The sequence below is a fragment of the Halichoerus grypus genome, chromosome 8 (assembly GCF_964656455.1).
Source record: "Halichoerus grypus chromosome 8, mHalGry1.hap1.1, whole genome shotgun sequence".
Taxonomy (NCBI): domain Eukaryota; kingdom Metazoa; phylum Chordata; class Mammalia; order Carnivora; family Phocidae; genus Halichoerus; species Halichoerus grypus.
Window position 1 is genome coordinate 11,181,287 of NC_135719.1, and position 20,363 is coordinate 11,201,649.

The 20,363-nt window shown below is 39.8% G+C and overlaps 1 long non-coding RNA gene across 2 annotated transcripts in view; it reads right to left on the reverse strand.

Moving 5' to 3' along the window:
* Positions 1 to 20,363, reverse strand: part of LOC144382727 (uncharacterized) — a 614,132-nt gene that overhangs the window by 55,680 nt on the left and 538,089 nt on the right. The window lies entirely within an intron of this gene.

Consider the following 20,363-nt stretch of genomic DNA (forward strand, 5'->3'; position numbering starts at 1 on the left):
CCCCTTTTACTTCTCTATCCTAGCAAGAAAACCCACACAAGTTTTTCTTTTCAGACCTGTCATAACATAACATGGTTATAAAAACTTCTTGTCTCAACACCATTTATTGAGACTATTTAAACTACCACAGGGAATATGAAGTATGTGGAACAATTGGAAGACTTGCTTACATTTTATTTAAATTACAAAACCAATGTATAGAAGGCTTCTAGCAAAGTGGTAGGTTGAGAAGACACAGGGGGCCCCCGCTTTCCGTGACTAATAGTGGGGAAAACGTTATCAAAAAATTAGAAAACTGAGCTTGAAAAACAAAAAAACAACAGCAAAAACAAAGGGAAGACCTGAGATTCCAGAAATAAAAAGGCAACTCACAGGTAAGCAACCACAGTAAGGGAAAGTTTAGCACCTATAGCTCCTATGGGTACTGAGCCCAAATCTAAGTTCTAGGGTGTTAGGATTTGGTAACCCACATGAGGCATCAAACCTTGAAGTTGGGGAGCTAGATATAAACCCCACATAAAGCCTGGAGCTACAAAGATCTATATCATCTTCAAAATGAAGACAACACTTTGCCCATGGGCTTGGGGAAAAAAAGCAAGGAAACTTATTCTCCTGGGGACAGGGATAAGGGAAAAAATGAACAAATTCAAACAGAAATAGAGAAACTATGAACACATGGTCCAAAATTATACCACCCACTGGAAGAAACCCCAGGTCAAGAAAGGAATACATGACCAGACCTGAACCAACAAAACTCCTACAAACCTTGCTAAAGCAAACACAAAAATCCCACTACAGGACATGTCCATGGCCTGCTCTAGATGAAACCAGCTCTAGTGGCAAGAAATTCAAAATCAAAGTTATAAATCCAATGAGAAAATGAAACACAATGAGGGTATGTCTGCAAATGATCAATGGAGAATTGGAGCTAGGAGAATTTGAAAGGAATATAAAATAAGCTGAAAAAATTAAGGAGATGGAAGAAGTAATAGGAATTATAGTAAAAAAAAAAAGGATCAGAATATTTTAAAGGAATTGATTGTAGCCTTTAGAAATTAAAAACTTTCTGAAATTAAATACGCCAGTGCCCATTTGGTCAGTGGATTAGATTGAGGTAGCTAATGAGAAAACAAGTAAACCAGAAGAAAGCACTGAAGAAACACTCTACTGTAGAGAAAAGTAAAGAGATGGAAATTATAAAAGAAATGCCAAAAGACATGAGTGAGGATGGAGTAAGGATAAGTGAGGATAACTAAGTAAGGATAGAGATCAAACATGTATTTGATGTCAGTTCTAAACGTAGTCATTGAAAAAAAGGAGATGGAAGAAAACCTGACCCAATAGCATCACGGTGGCAGGAGCTCCTATTTTCTCTTGCCTTTGATTTACAACTAATAGGACCCCCATAATCAAAGGAAAAGTCACCTCTGCACAACATACCAGGGCACCCTAAAGTAGGTGAATTAGACTATGCAGGAATTGGTGCAATGAGGGAGGTGATGCAGAGAGTGAAGTGGTGAGGCCCCCTCCCCAACTTGAGGACCCCCCCCCACTGCAGGCAGTGTGCACACCCAAAGGCCCAAATACTAAGTACAGGCCTCTCCTGCTCTGCCACCACCATTTTGTTTTTGTTTTTTAATGCCTTTGCTCCCAACCTTAGGGGGATATTCAGCTCTGATAAGAGAAACTAAAAGCTTGTGCTATAGTGGCCACTTTTTGGAAAACAGAAGAAAGGTTCTTTACTACCCACCTGTTGAATGGTTATAGTGAAAATAAACAAAATCTTGTCTAAAAAAGAAAGGTTTTTTGCTACTTCAAATGCAGTACCAGAGGCAGATCTCATTAAACACCATGGCGGGGTGGGGTGGGAAATCACAGTAATATGGTATCACAAGAAGAAAATGACAATTTTCCAGCAACTGAATTCCAGACCTGGAATATGTGATATAACTGATTAGGAATGTAAAAATAGCTATTATGAAGAAATACGACAAGCTACAAGAAAACTCAGAAAGCAATACAATGATCTCAAGAATAAAATTAAACAGAAGGAGTAATTTACCAAAGAAATTGAAATTCTAAAAATAAATAATTCTGGAGCTGAAGAATTAAAAAGAGATGAAGAATGTATTAGAATGCATTGAAAATACAGATCATATTGAAGAGAGAATTAGCAAGCTTGTGGATACAAACACATAAATGATTCAGGTGGAAGATGAGAGAGCTAAGACTTAAAAAGTGATGAAATCCTACAAGAATCCATTAGCGAAGCCAGCGTAAGAATAATGGGTATTTCAGAAAGATAAGAAAGGGAGAAAGGAGCAGAGAAAAAAATATTTAAAGAATTAATAGCTGAGAACTTCCCCAATCTGGAGAAGGAATTGGATATACAAGTCCATGAAGATAATAGTACACCTTATTATCTCAATGAAAAAAAGACCTTCTCCAAGAAAGTAAAATTGTCAAAAGCTTATGATAAAGAATTTCAAAGGCAGTCAGGAGAAGAAAAGACAGTAACCTACAAAAGTACATCTGATCAGTCTACCAACAGATTTCTCAGCAGAAACTCTAAAGACCAGGAAGAATGGAAGGACATTTTCAAAATATTAAAAGGTAAAAACTTCTAGCCAAGAATACTCTATTTAGCAAAGTTATCCTTCAGATATGAAAGAGAAGTAAACTCATTCCCAGACAAAAGCTGAGGAAGTTCACCACCACTAGACCTGACTTAAAAAAATTTTAAGAGGAGCTCTTCAAGCAGAACTGAAAAGGTGAAAGTACAAAAAACTCTGATTAAGGTGATAAACGGAATACTGCAATTTTTAAATTTTATTTTTAATTGAAGTATAGTTAACATATTAGTTTCAGGTGTACAACATAGGGATTCTATAATTATATACATTTTGAAATGCTCACCATGATAAATGTAGTCACCATATGTTATTACAATATTACTGATTATCTGTTGTACTTTTTCATCCCTGTGACTTATTTTATAATTAGAGATTTGTACCTCTTAATGTACTTCATCTGGTTTGCCTACCTTATCCCCCACAAACCTCCCCTCAGTCAATTACCATATTATTCTCTGTATTTAGAATTCTGGGTTTTTTTAAATTTAATTTTATTATGTTACATTAGTCACCATACAATACATCATTAGTTTTTGATGTAGTGTTCTATGATTGTTTTCGTATAACACCCAGTGCTCCATGCAGTACATGCCCTCCTTAATACCCATCACCGGGCTAACCAATCCCCCCACCCTCCTCCCCTCTAAAACCCTCAGTTTGTTTCTTGGAGTCCATAGTCTTTCATGATTCATCTCCCCCTCCAATTCCCACCCCCCTTCATTTTTCCCTTGCTTCTCCTAATGTCCTCCATGCTATTCCTTATGTTCCACAAATAAGTGAAACCATATGATAATTGACTTTCTCTGCCTGACTTATTTCATTTAGCATAATCTCCTCCAGTCCCATCCATGTTGATGTAAAAGTTGGGTATTCATCCTTTCTGATGGCTGAGTAATATTCCATTAGTATATATGGACCACATCTTCTTTACCCATTCATCTGTTGAAGGGCATCTCGGCTCTTTCCACAGTTTGGCTATCGCGGACATGGCCGCAATGAACATTGGGGTGCATATGGCCCTTCTTTTCACTACATCTGTGTCTTTGGGGTAAATACCCAGGAGTGCAATTGCTGGGTCATAGGGTAGCTCTATTTTTAATTTTTCGAGGCACCTCCACACTCTTTTCCAAAGTGGCTATACCAGCTTGCATTCCCACCAAGACCTTCTCCAAGACAGTAAAATTGTCAAAAGCTTATGATAAAGAATTTCAAAGGCAGTCAGGGGAAAAAAAGACAGTAACCCACAAAGGCACATCTGATGTGTAAGAGGGTTCCCCTTTCTGCACAACCTCTCCAACATTTGTTTCTTGTCTTGTCGATTTTTGCCATTCTAACTGGTGTAAGGTGGTATCTCAATGTGGTTTTGATTTGAATTTCTCTGATGGCTAATGATGATGAATATTTTTTCATGTGTCCATTAGCCATTTGTAGGTCTTCTTCAGAGAAGTGTCTGTTCATGTCTTCTGCCCATTTTTTGACTTATTGTTTTTTGGGCGTTGAGTTTGAGAAGTTCTTTATAGATCTTGGATACCAGCCCTTTATCTGTAGTGTCATTTGCAAATATCTTCTCCCATTCTGTGGGTTGCCTCTTTGTTTTGTTGACTGTTTCCTTTGCTGTGCAGAAGCTTTTTATCTTGATGAAGTCCCAAAAGTTCATTTTTACTTTTGTTTCACTTTCCTTTGGAGATGTATCTTGAAAGAAGTTGCTGTGGCCGATGTCGAAGAGGTTACTGCCTATGTTCTCCTCTAGGATTTTGATGGATTCCTGTCTCACATTGAGGTCTTTCAGCCATTTTGAGCTTATCTTTGTGAATCATGTTAGAGAATGGTCGAGTTTCATTCTTCTTTTTTTCTTAGCTGTTGCAGCTAAGATTTGCAGTACTACATTGAATAAAAGTGGGGAGTAGCATCCTTGCCTTGTTCATGATCTTGGAGAAAAAGCTTTCAGCTATTTGCCAGAGAGGAGGTCTGTTGGTTTGTTATATTATGGCCTTTATTATGTTGAAGTATGTGTTGGTTTGTTATATTATGGCCTTTATTATGTTGAAGTATGTTCCTTCTAAATCTAGTTTGTCAACATTCATTTGTGATAAAAACTCAACAAATTCAAATGCTTTTTCTGCATTTAATGAAATGACAGGATTTATATCCCTCATTTTGTTAATGTGGTATATCATGTGGTTGATCTATGGATATTGAATTATTCTTGGATCCCTGGAATAAATTCCACTTGATTGGTGTATTGATGAACTTGATTTGCTATTTTTTTTTCCAGAATTTTTGCATCTATGTTCACCAGGGATATTATTCTGTAATTTTCCTTTTTTGTAGTGTCTTTGGGTTTGGGATCAGGGCAATACTGGCCTCATAGAATGAATTTTGAAGTATTCCTTCCTCTTCTGTATTTTTGAATAGTTTGAGAAGAATACATATTAATTTTTCTTTAAATGTTTGCTAGAATTCACCTGTGAAGCCATCTGGTTTTGGACTTGGGAGGTTTTTGCTTTTGGGGTTTTTTTTCCCCCTGATTCAGTTTCATCACTAGTAATTGATCTGTTCAGATTTTCTATTTCTTCCTGATTCAGTCTTGGAAGATTGTAATGTTTTCAGGAATTCATCCATTTCCTCTAGGTTGCCCAATTTGTTGATGTATAATTATTCATACTAGGCTCTTATCCTTGGTATTTCTGTGGTGTTGGTTGTAACTTACCTTCTTTCACTTCTGATTTTTGAGTTCTTTTTTTATGAATCTAATAAAGGTTAATTTATCTTTTTCAAATAACTAGCCCTTGGTTTCATTGATCTTTTCTATTTTTATAGATCTATTTCATTTGTTTCTGATATTATTTCTTCTAACTTTGGGCTTTTTTGTTCTTTTTCTATTTCTCTTAATGTATAAGGTTATTTGAGATTTTTCTTGTTTCTTGAGGTAATCCTATAGTAGCATGTTATTCAGTCTCCACGTGTTTGTTTTCTCCAGGTTTTTCCCTGTAATTGGTTTCTAGTTCATATGATTGTAATCATAAAAGATGCTTGATATGATTTCAATCGTAAACTTATTTAAACTGTTTTTGTTGCCTAACATGTAATCTATCCTGGAAAAATTTCCATTTGCACTTGCAAAGAATGTATATAATACTGTAATTTTTTTAGAATGGCATATTAAACTATTTACTACAAAGATTAAAAGAACATTAAAAATAAAGCCGCTGCAAGTTGGTAATAAAATTACAGCATAAATTTGTGACATCAAATATATGAAAGAGGCATATTAGAAGGATGGAATCTTTATAAGAATCAAGATAAAATAGTCTTTTCTGCTAATAGTAACTTATCTATGAGATGTTTTACATATACCTCATGGTAACCACAAAGCTCTTCTGGGACCGAGACCTGAAATATTTTAAAAGGAGAGATTGAACAAAACACCATGTAAAACCACCAACTTACAAAGGTAGACAAAAGAATTGAAGAAATGGAGACAGAATAGCAAGGAAGCAGAGATCACATGGCAGTAGTAAATTCTTACATATCAATAACCACCCTAAATGTAAGTAGATTGAACTTGCCAATCAAAACGCACAGACTAACTGGATGGGGAACACACACACACACACACACACACACACACACAAGACCCAACAATACCCCTTCTACAAGACATCCATTTTATCTCTAAAGACATACATAGGCTCAGAATGAAAAGATAAAAGACAGCAAATGGAAATGAAAAGAAGGTGGGTATAGCAACACTTATGTCAGACAAAATAGACTTCAAGACAAAAAGGATAACAAGACCACAAAAAGGTCATTATACAATGATAGAAGGGCCAATACATCAAGAAGATATAGAAGGGAGACTCAAGATGACAGTAGGAGGATCCTGGGCTCCCCTGGACCTATAGATAGACTGAGTTAAGAGGTACATCTAACCAGCTAACTAAAATGACCCACAGACTGGCAGAACAGACTTTTCACAGTAAATGGTAGAGAGAAGGCCACATGAAAAGGGTAGGAAGGGCAGAGACACAGTTGGGAACCAAACCCTTGGTGAGACCAAGCACAGATGAGGACACCAAAAGCACAAAGAAGGGAGAGGATCAGACCCTACATCAGGCACCCCTGGCATGGAAGACCACCATTGGGAAGATGAATCCCTAGAATATCTGGCTTTGAAAATCAGTAAGGCTTAACTTTGGGAGCTTTGAAAATCAGTTGGGGCTTAACTCTGTGTACTTTGAAAATCAGGGCCTAATACTGGGAGAGCCAGAGGATAATAGGAAACTGAGTCCCTGCCCTTACAGAGCCAACATTATGAGTAACTCAGCCCTAGAAATAGCACAGAAGAAGCAGTTTGAAAAATATCTGGTGTTCAGGTAAAAATATGTTGACTACTCTTAAAACATGTGCTAGAGGGGCAGGGATCTTCCTAAGATTTCTCTGGGAACAAGAATGTTGGCCAGCACCATTTCTCTTCCCTTCCCCCCAGTCTAGATGGCCAGATGCTTGCAAGAGCCAGGGCTAGGACTGTCTCTCTGGAACATTGTTAGGACTGCATGCCTTGCCCAGTGTTCCCCTGTAGACCTGCCCCATCCAACCCACTTGCCTTGGCAGGTATCCCTCCAAAGTAGCTCCTGCCCCACCACACTCAGTAGGACTAGTACCCCTCCAAGTGACTCCTGCCCTAGGGAGTGGGGGAGATAACTCCACACAACCATGCACCCAGTACAAGCAGCCCAGCCTCTTAGCTGGCTGCACAGAGAATAAGCCCTGTTTGGCATGCTCACAACTGTGACAGAGAGGCTAACTGCCAACAGCTAGCCTAACTGCCAACCCCACCCACCAATAAGCCTGCAACAACCACAGGCAAGCCTCTTAATAGTACAGGGACTAAACCCTGTGCTCACATCAGACAAAGCATTCTCTGCAGCCAGTTGAAGGTAAAAGTAGCTCAGCCACAATAGGAGGGTGCACACAGCCCACATAGGGGACACACCTGAAGGGCCTGGTTCTGGTGCCCAGGAGGGATTGTGCTTCAAGGTGGTACAGGACTTCTTCTAAGCAAGGTCTTTATTTTCAAGACCAGGTGATGTAGCTCACCTCCCTAATACATAGAAACAGAGGAATGGTCCCAAATGAAATAAGAAAAGTGAAGCAAAAGAGCAAAATGAACTGGAGGTAAGTAATATGCCTGAAAAAATTCAAAGTAATTGTCATAAAGATACTCACTGGACTTGAAAAAAGAATGGATAAACTCAGCTCTTCAACAAAGAGATCTAAAATAGAGGAGCCAGTCAGAGCTGAAGAATTCAATAACTGAAATAAATACACTAAAGGTAATTTACAGCACGTTAGAGGATGCAGAAGAACAGATCAGTGATCTGAAAGACAGGGAATGGAACATAACCAAGTTGAACAGCAAAGAAAGAAGAATAAAAACTGAGAATATGTTAAGGGACCTCAGTGACATCAAACATAATAACATTTGTATCATAGGGATCCCAAAAGGAGGAAAGACAGTGAGCAGAAAATTTATTTGAAGAAATAGCTAAAAACGTCCCAAAGGAAGGAAACAGACATTCAGGTCCAGGAAGGACTGAGAGCCACTAAGACACATGATATGAAAAATCAAGTAATGATCAAGAGAGAATGTTAAGAGCAGCAAAAGAAAAAGTTCAATACAAGGGAAACTCCATAAGGTTATCAGCTGATTTGTCAGCAGAAATTTTGCACCCACAAGAGAATAGCATGATATATTCAAAGGGCTGAAAGGAAAAAACAAAACAAAACAAAACAAAACTTACAGCCAAGGTACTCTACCAAGCAAGGTTATCATTCAGAATAGAAAGAGAAATAAGAGTTTCCCAAACAAAAGTTAAAGGAGTTTATCAATGTTAAATCAACCTTGCTATAAGTGTTAAGAGGAATTCTTTAAGTGGAAAGAAAAGACCGTAACTAAAAGAAAATTATGAAAGAAGAGCAAACATCTAGTAAAGGTAGTAGATCACTCATTCACCAGTATGGAGATCAAGTAAGAAATAAGAATAAGATCAATTTTACTTACAAAAATTAGTCAAAGGATACACAAAATAAAAAGATGTAAAATATGACACATAAAATGTGAAGGTGGGAGCAAAAATGTAGTGCTCTTGGAATGTGTTCTAACTTAAGCAACCATCAACTTAATATAGACTGCTATACATATAAGTTATATATGAACCCAATATTAACCACAAATCAAAAACCTATAATAGATACACAAAAAGGAGAAATCTAAGCATAGCCCTAAAGAAATCCTAGCCATAAAGGAAAGCAGCAAGAGAGGAACAGATAACTATAGAATCAGAAAACAATGAGAAAAATTCAATACACCTATCAATTACTTTAAATGTAAATCAACTAAATGCTCCAATGAAAAGGTACAGAATAACTAAATGGTTAAAAAAAAAAAAAAAAAAAGATCCAGGGAGACTTCTGTGAAAATGATGGACTAGGACCCTACGCTCACTTGCCCCCACAGATACAACTAGATAATACCCACATCAGGGCAAATAACCCAGAAAATGACCCCAAAACTGGCAGATCAGACTCTCCACAGCAAAATGTAGAAAAGAGGCTACATCGAAGAGGGTAGCAAGGGCAGAGATGTGGTCAGGAGCTAAATGGACCTGCAGGACTATCTATGGGAGGGAGGGAAGCAAGCAGCTAGTATAGAGAAGGGAGAGAAAACAGAGGGTCACAGCAAGCACCCCAGGCATAGGGAATCCACACAGGGAAGACAAATCTCCATAACATTTGGCTTTGAGAACCAGAGGGGCTGAATTTCATGAGTTCTTACAGTCAGCCAAGCTTAACTTCTGGAACTTAAAAATCAGCAGATGTGGCTCTGGGAGAGCCAGGAGGCAATAGAAAACTGAATCCCTCCCCTTAAAGGAATAGCACAAAAACAGCCCCATTGAGATACAGCATAGGAAGCTGTAGTTTGAAAAACACGTGGAGTATATGGGATGGAGCTATGTTTACTAATCTCAGAACAAGTGCTGGAAGGGCAGGGATTGTTAGGCGACTTCAAGAACAAAAGAGCTGGCAGGTGCCATTTGCTCCACCTCTCCCCAGCCTAGATACAGACACCTGCAGGAACCAGCGCAGTGCTAACACATTCCACCAAGATTTCTAACAGCATATCTCATCCCCATGTGCTTCTGTGGATCCTCCCCTCTAACACAGCCCACCTCAAGAGTTTTCCCCAGCAGCTGCAGGTCCCCTCCTGCAGCCGGCCAGCATGGACCTTGCTGTCATCATGCCCCTCACCTACCCATTCTCCAGTGAACCTGCCCCCTCCAATACACCCTTGGCCAGAGCCCATCCAAAGAAGTGCCACAAGACTGGCAGTGTGCAAGCAGCCCCAACAGAGACTAGTGCCACTCCAAAGTGACTCCTGCTCCAGGGAAAAGGGAGGGTAACCACATACACCAATCAGACTGCAGCCACAGCAGTGGACTGGCAGCAAGCAATGGGTCTGACTGCAGGCCTCACCCAACAATGAAAGCTTCTTAGGGGACAGAGGGAAAGAGCCCTACAATTCAGTGCTACCATGTCTCTGGCAAACACCTGGTCTGATTCAACTCAAGCCCAAGGTGGCCCCACACTGGCCCACTAACACAGGGACTAAACTGTAACCACAAAAGGCAAAGAGAACAATTGCAGATGCCTGGACTGAAGGCAAGAAGTGGCTCAGCCATAAGAGTAGGGGGCACATAACACCCATGGGAGAACACTCCTGAAGCACTGGATTCTGGTTAACAGGGGACGTTGCCCTGCAGGGTACTACAGGACCTCTTCTTCATAGGCTACTACTTTCAACAGCAGGACATATAACTGACTTTCCTGATACGTAGAAATAGACACAGAGACTTAGACAAAAGGAGGAGACAGAGGAATATGTCCCAAATAAAAGAACAGGACAGAGAGTTGCATTTCTATACACCAACAATGAAGCAGAAGAGAAATCACAAAAAATCAAAAAACCAAAACCAAAACAAACAAACAAAAAAAATCAAGGAATTGATCCCATTTACAACTGCACCAAAAACTATAAGATACCTAGGAATAAGCCTAACCAAAGAAGTCAAGGCTCTGTGCTCTGAAAACTATAGAACGCTTATGAAAGAAATTGAGGAAGACACAAAGAAATGGAAAAACATCCCATGCTCATGGATTGGAAGAACAAATATTGTTAAAATGTCTATGCTACCCAAAGCAATCTACACATTCAATGCAGTCCCTATCAAAAATATCATCAGCATTTTTCATAGAGCTAGAACAAATCCTAAAATTTGTATGGAACCACAAAAGACTCTGAATAGCCAAAAGTAATGTTGAAAAAGAAAACCAAAGCTGGAGGCATCACAATTCCGGACTTCAAGCTCCATTACAAAGCTGTAAACATCTAGACAGTATGGCACTGGTACAAAAACAGACACATAGATCAATGGAACAGAACAGAGAACCCAGAAATGGGCCCTCAACTCTATGATCAACTAATCTTCAACAAAGCAGGAAAGAATATCCAATGGAAAAAGGACAGTCTCTTCAATAAATGGTGTGGGGAAAACTGGACAGCCACATGCAGAAGCACGAAACTGGACCACTTTCTTACACTATACACAAAAATAAACTAAAAAATGGATGAAAGACTTAAATGTGAGCCAGGGATCCATCAAAATCCTAGAGAACACAGGCAGCAACCTCTTTGACCCCAGCTGCAGCAACTTCTTGCTAGACACATCTCCAAAGGCAAGGGGAAACAAAAGCACAAATGAACTATTGGGACTTCATCAGGATAAAAAGCTTTTGCACAGCAAAGGAAACAGTCAACAAAACCAAAAGACAACTGACAGAATGGGAGAAGATACTTGCAAATGACATATCAGATAAAAGGCTAGTATCCAAAATCTATAAAGAACTTATCAAACTCAACACCCCAAAAAAACAAAGAATCCAGTAAAGAAATGGGCAGAAGACATGAACAGACTGTTCTGCAAAGAAGACCTACAAATGGCTAACAGACACACGAAAAAAGTGCTCCACATCAGTTGCCATCAGGGAAATACAAATCAAAACCACAATGAAATACCTCACACCTGTCAGAATTGATGACATTAACATATGAAACAACAAATATTGGTGAAGATGCAAAGAAAGGAGACCCTCTTACCCTGTTGGCGGGAATGCAAACTGATGTAGCCACTCTGGAAAACAGTATGGAGGTTTCTGAAAAAAGTTAAAAATAAAGCTACCCTACAACCCAGCAATTGCACTATTAGGTATTTACCCAAAGGATAAAAACAGTGATTCAAAGGGACACATGCACACCAATGTTTATGGCTATTATGGACATTGCTGCTTAACTACACAAAAAGCCCAGATGTCCATCGACAGATGAATGGATAAAGATGTGGTATATATACACAATAGAATATTCCTCAGCCATCAAAAAAAAGGGGGGGGGATCCTGCCATTCAAAACACAAATGAAACTAGAGTATTGTGTTGAATGAACTAAGTCAGAGAAAGACAAATACCATGTGACTTCACTCATGTGGAATTTAAGAAACAAAACAGATGAACATAGGGAAAGGGAAAGAAAAATAAGGAAAACAGAGGGAGGCAAACCATAAGAGACTCTTAACTATAGGAAACAAACTGAGGGTTGTTGGAGGGGAGGTGGGGGGGATGGGGTAATTGGGTGACGGGCATTAAGGAGGGCAGTTGATGTAATGAGCACTGGGTGTTATATGCAACTGATGAATCACTGAATTCTACCCCTGAGACTAATAATATACTATATGTTAACTAAATTGACTTTAAATAAAAAAATTTTTAAAAAGAGCAGAACAGAAACATAGCAAGAGATCCCAATAAAACAGATAAACAATATGCCTGATAAAGAATTCAACATAATGGTCATAAAAATACTTGCTGAACCTAAGAGCAGAACATCTGTGAGACATTCAACAAAGTGATAGAAAATATAAAAAGAACCAAATCAGAGATTAAGAACTCAATAGCTGAAATTCAAAATACACTAGAGAGAATCCCTAGTAGACTAGAGGAAGCAGAATGAATCAGTGAGCTGGAAGTCACAGTAATGGGAAGTAACAAGCTGAGCAACAATTTTAAAATTTTAAAAGTGAGAATTTGTTAAAGGAAATCAGCAACATCCTCAAGTATAACAACATTCACATTATAAGGATCCCAGAAGGAGAGGGGACAAAAGTGGGGTGGGGGCAGAAAGTTTGAAAAATAGCTGAAAACTTCCTGAATCTGGGGAAGGAAACAAATCCAGATCCAGGAGGCACAGAGATTTCCCCCAACAAAATCAACCTAATGAGGTCCACACCAAGACACATCATAATTAAAATGACAAAAAGCAGTGATAAAGAGAATTTAAAAAGCAGCAAGAGACAAGAAAACGGTTAAATACAGGGGGAACCCCATGAGGCTATCAGCAGATTTTTAAGCAGAAACTCAGGCCAGAAGGGAATGGCATGATATGTTCAAAGTGCTGAAAGGAAAAAAACTGCAGCCAAGAATATTCTATTCACCAAGGCTGTCATTCAGAATAGAAGAGATAGTTTCCCCAAAGTTAAAGGAATTCATGACCACTAAACCAGCCCCTACAAGAAATGTTAAATGGCACAGTTTTAGTAGAAAGGAAAGACCAAAACCAGGAGTAAGAAAAGTGGGAAGCACAAAAGCAGTAAAGTTAAGTATATCTATAAAAATAAGTCAAGGGACTCACAAAATAAAAGGATATAAAGAATGGTACCATATACCTACAATGTGGGGGGAAAGAAGAATGGGTCAAGTGGGCAGAGCAAGATGGCAGAGGAGTAGGAGACCTGGATTTCGTATGGTTTCAGGAATTCAGCTGGATAGGATCAAACCATTCTGAACACCTACAAATTCAACAGGAGATCGAAGAAAAGAATAGCAACAACTCTCTGAACAGAAAAGTGACCACTTTCTGGATGGTAGGACGTGAGGAGAAGTGAATCCAAGGCGATATTCGGGAGGATAGACGGCGGGGGAGGGGGCCTTCATCCGCCACTTCTGGCAAGTGAAAGAGCTGCGGAGCACAAAATCAGAATTTTTAGAAGTCTGCTGTGCTGAGGGACGTCTCTCCAGTGGCTAAGTGGAGGGTGGAACCCTCGTGGGACAGTGTGGTCTCAGGACCCTTGGGGTCACAGAAAGACCGGGGGTGCCTGAGTGTGGCAGAGCTCCCAGGTATTGGAGCGGAGAAGCCGGCTGCAGAGATGGAGCCAAGGCGTGGGCTCTCACCTCGGGGTTGCCATAAACCGTGCTCTGCGGCACAGTCGGGCCACTGCTCCTCCAGCAGGGACCCAACAAGCGGCAGATCCAGGGAGACTCCCCTTCCTCCCCCGGGAGGAGCAGTGTGGGAGCGCACCGCAGGGATCTGCTGGGTTTGGAGACTCCACACGGGGTTGGGTGCCAGAGATAGAAACGCTCCGTCACAGGCCAGTTGAGCACGGAGTGCGGCCGGAGACCGGGGAGATGGGAGTGATTGACTGCTTTTCTCTGGGGGCTCACTGAGGAGTGGGGCCCCAAGTTCTCGGCTCCTCCGGGGTGGAGATTAGGAGGCCGCCATTTCAATATTGTCCTCCAAAGCTGTACGGAAAGCTTGCAGGGAACAAAAGCTCCCGAGAGCAAACCCGAGCAGATTACTTAGCCCAAACCAGCAAGGGCAAGAAACTTCCGCCTCCACAAAGACATTTGGGAATCACAGCAACAGGCCCCTCCCCCAGAAGATCAGCGAGAACAGCCAGCCAAGACCAAGTTTACCGATCAATGAGAATGGCAGAACTCCAGCGCTAGGGCAATACTGCACATAGAATTCATGGCTTTTTTACCATAATTCTTTAGTCTTTCAAAGTTAATTATTTTTTTTAACTGTTTTTTTTTTAATTTTTCTTTTTCCATTTTTCAACCAACATCTTATCAATCCCTTTTTTAAAAAACATTTTTATTTTTCATTTTAGAGTCATACTCTATCCCTTCATAGTAGTTACCCTTATTTTTGGCATATATATATATATATATATATATGCGCGTTGTTCTCTCTTTAAAATTTTGAGATACAGTTTATTCTAACAGATCAAAATATTACCCTAAATCTCTAGTGTATGGCTTTGTTCTACTCTCCTGCCTGATCATATTGTCTCCCTTTTTTTTTTAATCCACTTCTTTCTTTTTTCAAACAACTTCTTATCAATTCCTTTTATAAAATTTTTTATAATTTTCATCTTTACAGTCATATTCCATCCCTTCATCATATCAACCCTTATTTTTGTACATATATAAGTTTTTCTTTCTTTAAAATTTTGGGAGGCACTTTGTTCTAACAGACCAAAATACACCCAAAATCCAGTGTGTGGCACTGATCTATGCACCAGCCTGATCATATTTGATCATATTCTGTTTTTTTTGTTGTTGTTCTGTTTTTGTTTGTTTTTATCTTTTTTTCTTTTTCGTTTTCCTTTCTTTCCCTTTCTTTTCCCCTGACTTCAGGTCTTTTCTGATTTGTTTAGAGTATATTTTCTGGGGACATTGTTACCCTGTTAGCATTTTGTTGTCTATTAATCTATTCAAGAGGTAGTACCAACTGCCAGGGACCTACTCAATATGGACATTAGTACAATGTCTGAACTAGAGTTCAGAATCATCACTTTAAAGATACTAGCTGGGCTTGAAAAAAACATGGAAGTTATTAGAGAAACCCTTTCTGGAGAAATAAAAGAACTAAAATCTAACCAAGTCGAAATCAAAAAGGCTATTAATGAGGTGCAATCAAAAATGGGGCCGCTAACTGCTAGGATAAATGAGGCAGAAGAGAGAATCAGTGAGATAGAAGAACAAATGATGGAAAATAAAGAAGCTGAGAAAAAGAGAGATAAACAACTACTGGATCACGAAGGCAGAATTCGAGAGATAAGCAATACCATAAGACGAAACAACATTAGAATAATCGGGATCCCAGAAGAGGAAGAAAGAGAGAGAGGGGCAGAAGGTATATTGGAGCAAATTATAGCAGAGAACTTCCCTAATTTGGGGAAGGAAACAGGCATCAAAATCCAGGAGGCACAGAGAACCCCTCTCAAAATCAATAAAAATAGGTCAACACCCTGACATCTAAGAGTAAAACTCACGAGTCTTAGAGACAAAGAGAAAATCCTGAAAGCTGCTCGGGACAAGAGATATGTAACCTACAATGGTAGAAACATTAGATTGGCAACAAACCTATCCACAGAGACCTGGCAGGCCAGAAAGGACTGGCAGGATATATTCAGAGCACTAAATGAGAAAAGTATGCAGCCAAGAATACTATATCAAGCTAGGCTGTCATTGAAAATAGAAGGAGAGATCAAAAGCTTCCAGGACAAACAAAAACTAAAGGAATTTGCAAACACGAAACCAGCCCTACAAGAAATCTTGAAAGGGGTCCTCTAGGCAAAGAGAGAGCCTAAAAGCAACATAGACCAGAAAGGAACACAGACAATATACAGTAACAGTCACCTTACAGGCAATACAATGGCACTAAATTCCTATCTTTCAATAGTTACCCTGAATGTAAATGGGCTAAACGCCCCAACCAAAAGACACAGGGTATCAGATTGGATTAAAAAAAAAAAAGACCCGGGCGCCTGGGTGGCTCAGATGGTTAAGTGTCTGCCTTCGGCTCAGGTCATGATCCCAGGGTCCTGGGATCGAGCCCCACATCTGGCTCCTGGCTCAGCGGGGAGCCTGCTTCTCCCTCTCCCTCTGCCTCTCCCCTGCTCATGCTCTCGCTCTCTCTCTGTATCTCTCTCTCAAATGAATAAATAAAATCTTAAAAAAAAAAAAAAAAAGACCCATCGATATGCTGTCTGCAAGAGACTCATTTTAGACCCAAAGACACCCCCAGATTGAAAGAGAGGGGGTGGAAAACCATATACCATGCCAGTGGACACCAAAAGAAAGCTGGGGTAGCAATCCTTATATCAGATAAATTAGATTTTAAACCAAAGACTGTAATAAGAGATGAGGAAGGACACTATATCATACTTAAAGGGTCTATCCAACAAGAAGATCTAACAATTGTAAATATCTATGCCCCTAACATGGGAGCAGCCAATTATATAAGGCAATTAATAACAAAAGCAAAGAAACACATCAACAACAATAATAGTGGGGGACTTTAACACCCCCACTCACTGAAATGGACAGATCATCTAAGCAAAAGATCAACAAGGAAATAAAGACTTTAAATGACACACTGGACCAAATGGACTTCACAGACATATTCAGAACATTCCATCCCAAAGCAACAGAATAAACATTCTTCTCTAGTGCCCATGGAACATTCTCCAGAATCGATCACATCCTAGGTCACAAATCAGGTCTCAACCGGTACCAAAAGATTGGGATCATTCCCTGCCTATTCTCAGACCACAATGCTTTGAAACTAGAACTCAATCACAAGAGGAAAGTCGGAAAGAACTCAAATACATGGAGGCTAAAGAGCATCCTCCTAAAGAATGAATGGGTCAACCAGGAAATTAAAGAAGAATTAAAAGAATTCATGGAAACAAATGAAAATGAAAACACAACTATTCAAAATCTTTGGGATGCAGCAAAGGCAGTCCTAAGAGGAAAGTATATAGCAATACAAGCCGTTCTCAAGAAACAAGCAAGGTCTCAAGTACACAACCTAACCCTACACCTAAAGGAGCTGGAGAAAGAACAGCAAATAAAGCCTAAACCTAGCAGGAGAAGAGAAATAATAAAGATCAGAGCAGAAATCAATGAAATAGAAACCAAAAGAACAGTAGCACAGATCAACGAAACTAGGAGCTGGTTCTTTGAAAGAATTAACAAGATTGATAAACCCCTGGCCAGACTTCACAAAAAGAAAAGAGAAATGACCCAAATCAACAAAATCATGAATGAAAGAGGAGAGATCACACCAACACCAAAGAAATACAAACAATTCAGAGAACATATTATGAGCAACTCTATGCCAGCAAATTAGATAACCGGGAAGAAATGGATGCATTCCTAGAGATGTGTCAACTACCAAAACTGAACCAGGAAGAAATAGAAAACCTGAACAGACCTATAACCATTAAGGAAATTGAAGCAGTCATCAAAAATCTCCCAAAACACAAAAGCCCAGGGCCAGATGGCTTCCCAGGGGAAGTCTACCAAACATTTCAAGAAGAATTAATACCTATCCTTCTGAAACTGTTCCAAAAAATAGAAATGGAAGGAAAACTTCCAAACTCATTTTATGAGGCCAGCATTACCTTGATCCCAAAATCAAAGATCCCCTCAAAAAGGAGAATTACAGACCAATATCCCTGATGAACATGGATGCGAAAATTCTCACCAAAATACTAGCCAATAGGATCCAACAGTGCATTAAAAGGATTATTCACCACGACCAAGTGGGATTTATTCCTAGGTTGCAAGATTGGTTCAATATCTGCAAATCAATCAATGTGGTACAATACATTAACAAAAGAACAAGAACAATATGATCCTCTCAAGAGATGCAGAAAAAGCATTTGACAAAGTACAGCATCCTTTCTTGATGAAAACTCTTCAGAGTATAGGGATAGGGGGTACATACCTCAATATCATAAAAGCCATCTATGAAAAACCCACAGCAAATATCATTCTCAGTGGGAGAAAAACTGAGATTAACACAGCAGGGATGTTCACTATCACCACTGCTGGTTAGATTTTAATTCTATTTAGTTCTAATCCTCCAGAAAGGGTTTCTCTAGTATCTTCCATGCTTTTTTCAAGCCCAGCTAGTATCTTTATAATTGTCATTCTGAACTCTAGTTCAGACATCTTACTAATGTCCGTATTGATTAGGTCCCTGGCAGTCGGTACTGCTTCGTTTTTTGTTTTGTTTTGTTTTTGTTTTTGTTTTGAGGTGATTTTTTCCATCTTGTCATTTTGTCCAGAGGAGAATAGATGAATGAAAGAACAAAATGCTAACAGGATAACAATGACCCCAGAAAAATATACACTAAACAAATCAGAAGAAACCTAAAACCAGGGGAAAATAAAAGGAAAGAAAGAAAAAAAAATATGATCAAATATGATCAGGCTGGTGCATAGATCAGTGCCACACACTAGATTTTGGGCGTATTTTGGTCTGTTAGAAGAAACTGCCTCCCAAAATTGTAAAGAAAGAAAAACATATATGTACAAAAATAAGGATAAATACGATGAAGGGATGGAATATGATTGTAAAGATGAAAATTATAAAAGATTTTATAAAAGGAATTGGTAAGTTGTTTGAAAAAAGAAAGAAGAGGATTTAAAAAAAAGGGGGGGGGGAGAGAACATGATCAGGCAGGAGACTAGAACAAAGCCATACACTAGAGATTTAAGGTATATTTTGGTCTGTTAGAAGAAACTGTATCCCAAAATTTTAAAGAGAACAACTTACATATATACCAAAAATAAGGTTAACTACTATGAAAGGATAGAATATGACTCTAAAAATTTAAAATAAAGATTTTTTAAAAAGGGATTGATAAGATGTTGGTTGAAAAAGGGGAAAAGAAAAATAGAAAAAATAGAAAATGAAAATTAAAAAAATTAACTTTGAAAGATTAAAGAATCAGGGGGAAAAACGCCATGAATTCTATGTGCTGTATTCCCCTAGTGCTGGTGTTCTGCCATTCTCATTGATCGGTCAACTTGGTCTTGGCTGGCTATTCTTGCTGATCCTCTGGGGGAGGGGCCTGTTGCAGTGGTTCTCAAATGTCTTTGCCGGAGGCAGAATTGCCCTGCCCTTGCTGGGGGCTGGACTAAGTAATCTGCTCGGGTTTGCTCTCAGGAGCTTTTGTTCCCTGCAAGCTTTCCGTACAGCTTTGGAGGACAATAGTGAAATGGCAGCCTCTCAATCTCCACCCCGGAGGAGCAGAGAACTCGGGGCCCCACTCCTCAGTGAGACCCCAGAGAAAAGCAGTCAGCCACTCCCATCTCCCCGGTCTCTGGCCACCTCTGTGCTCACCCGGCTTGTGACGGAGCGTTTCTATCTCTGGCATACAACCCTGTGTGGAATCTCCAAACCCAGCAGATCCCTGGGGTGCGCTCCCATGCCACTCCTCCCAGGGGAGGAAGGAGAGTCTCCCCAGATCTGCCACTGGTTTGGTCCCTGCTGGAAGAGCAGTGGCCCGACTGTGCCACGGATCATGGTTTATGGCAACCCCAAGCTGAGGGCCCACTCCTCAGTTGTGTCTTTGCAGCCGGTTTCCCCACTCCGATACCTGGGAGCTCTGCCGCACTCAGGCACCCCCAGTCTTTCTGTGACCCTGAGGGTCCTGAGACCACACTGTCCCAGCAACGGTTCCATACCCCACTTAGCCACTGGAGCAACATCCCTCAGCGGACATTTCTAAAAGTTCCGATTTTGTGCTCAGCTGCTCTATCACTTGCTAGTAGCAGCTGACGGAAGCCCCTTCCCCCACTGTCTATCTTCCTGAATATTGCCTCGGATTCACTTCTCCACAAGTCCTACCTTCCAGAAAGTGGTCGCTTTTTCTGTTCAGAGAGTTGCTGCTATTCTTTTCTTCGATCTCCTGTTGAGTTCATAGGTGTTCAGAATGGTTTGATCCCTATCTAGCTGAATTCCTGGGACCAGAGGAAA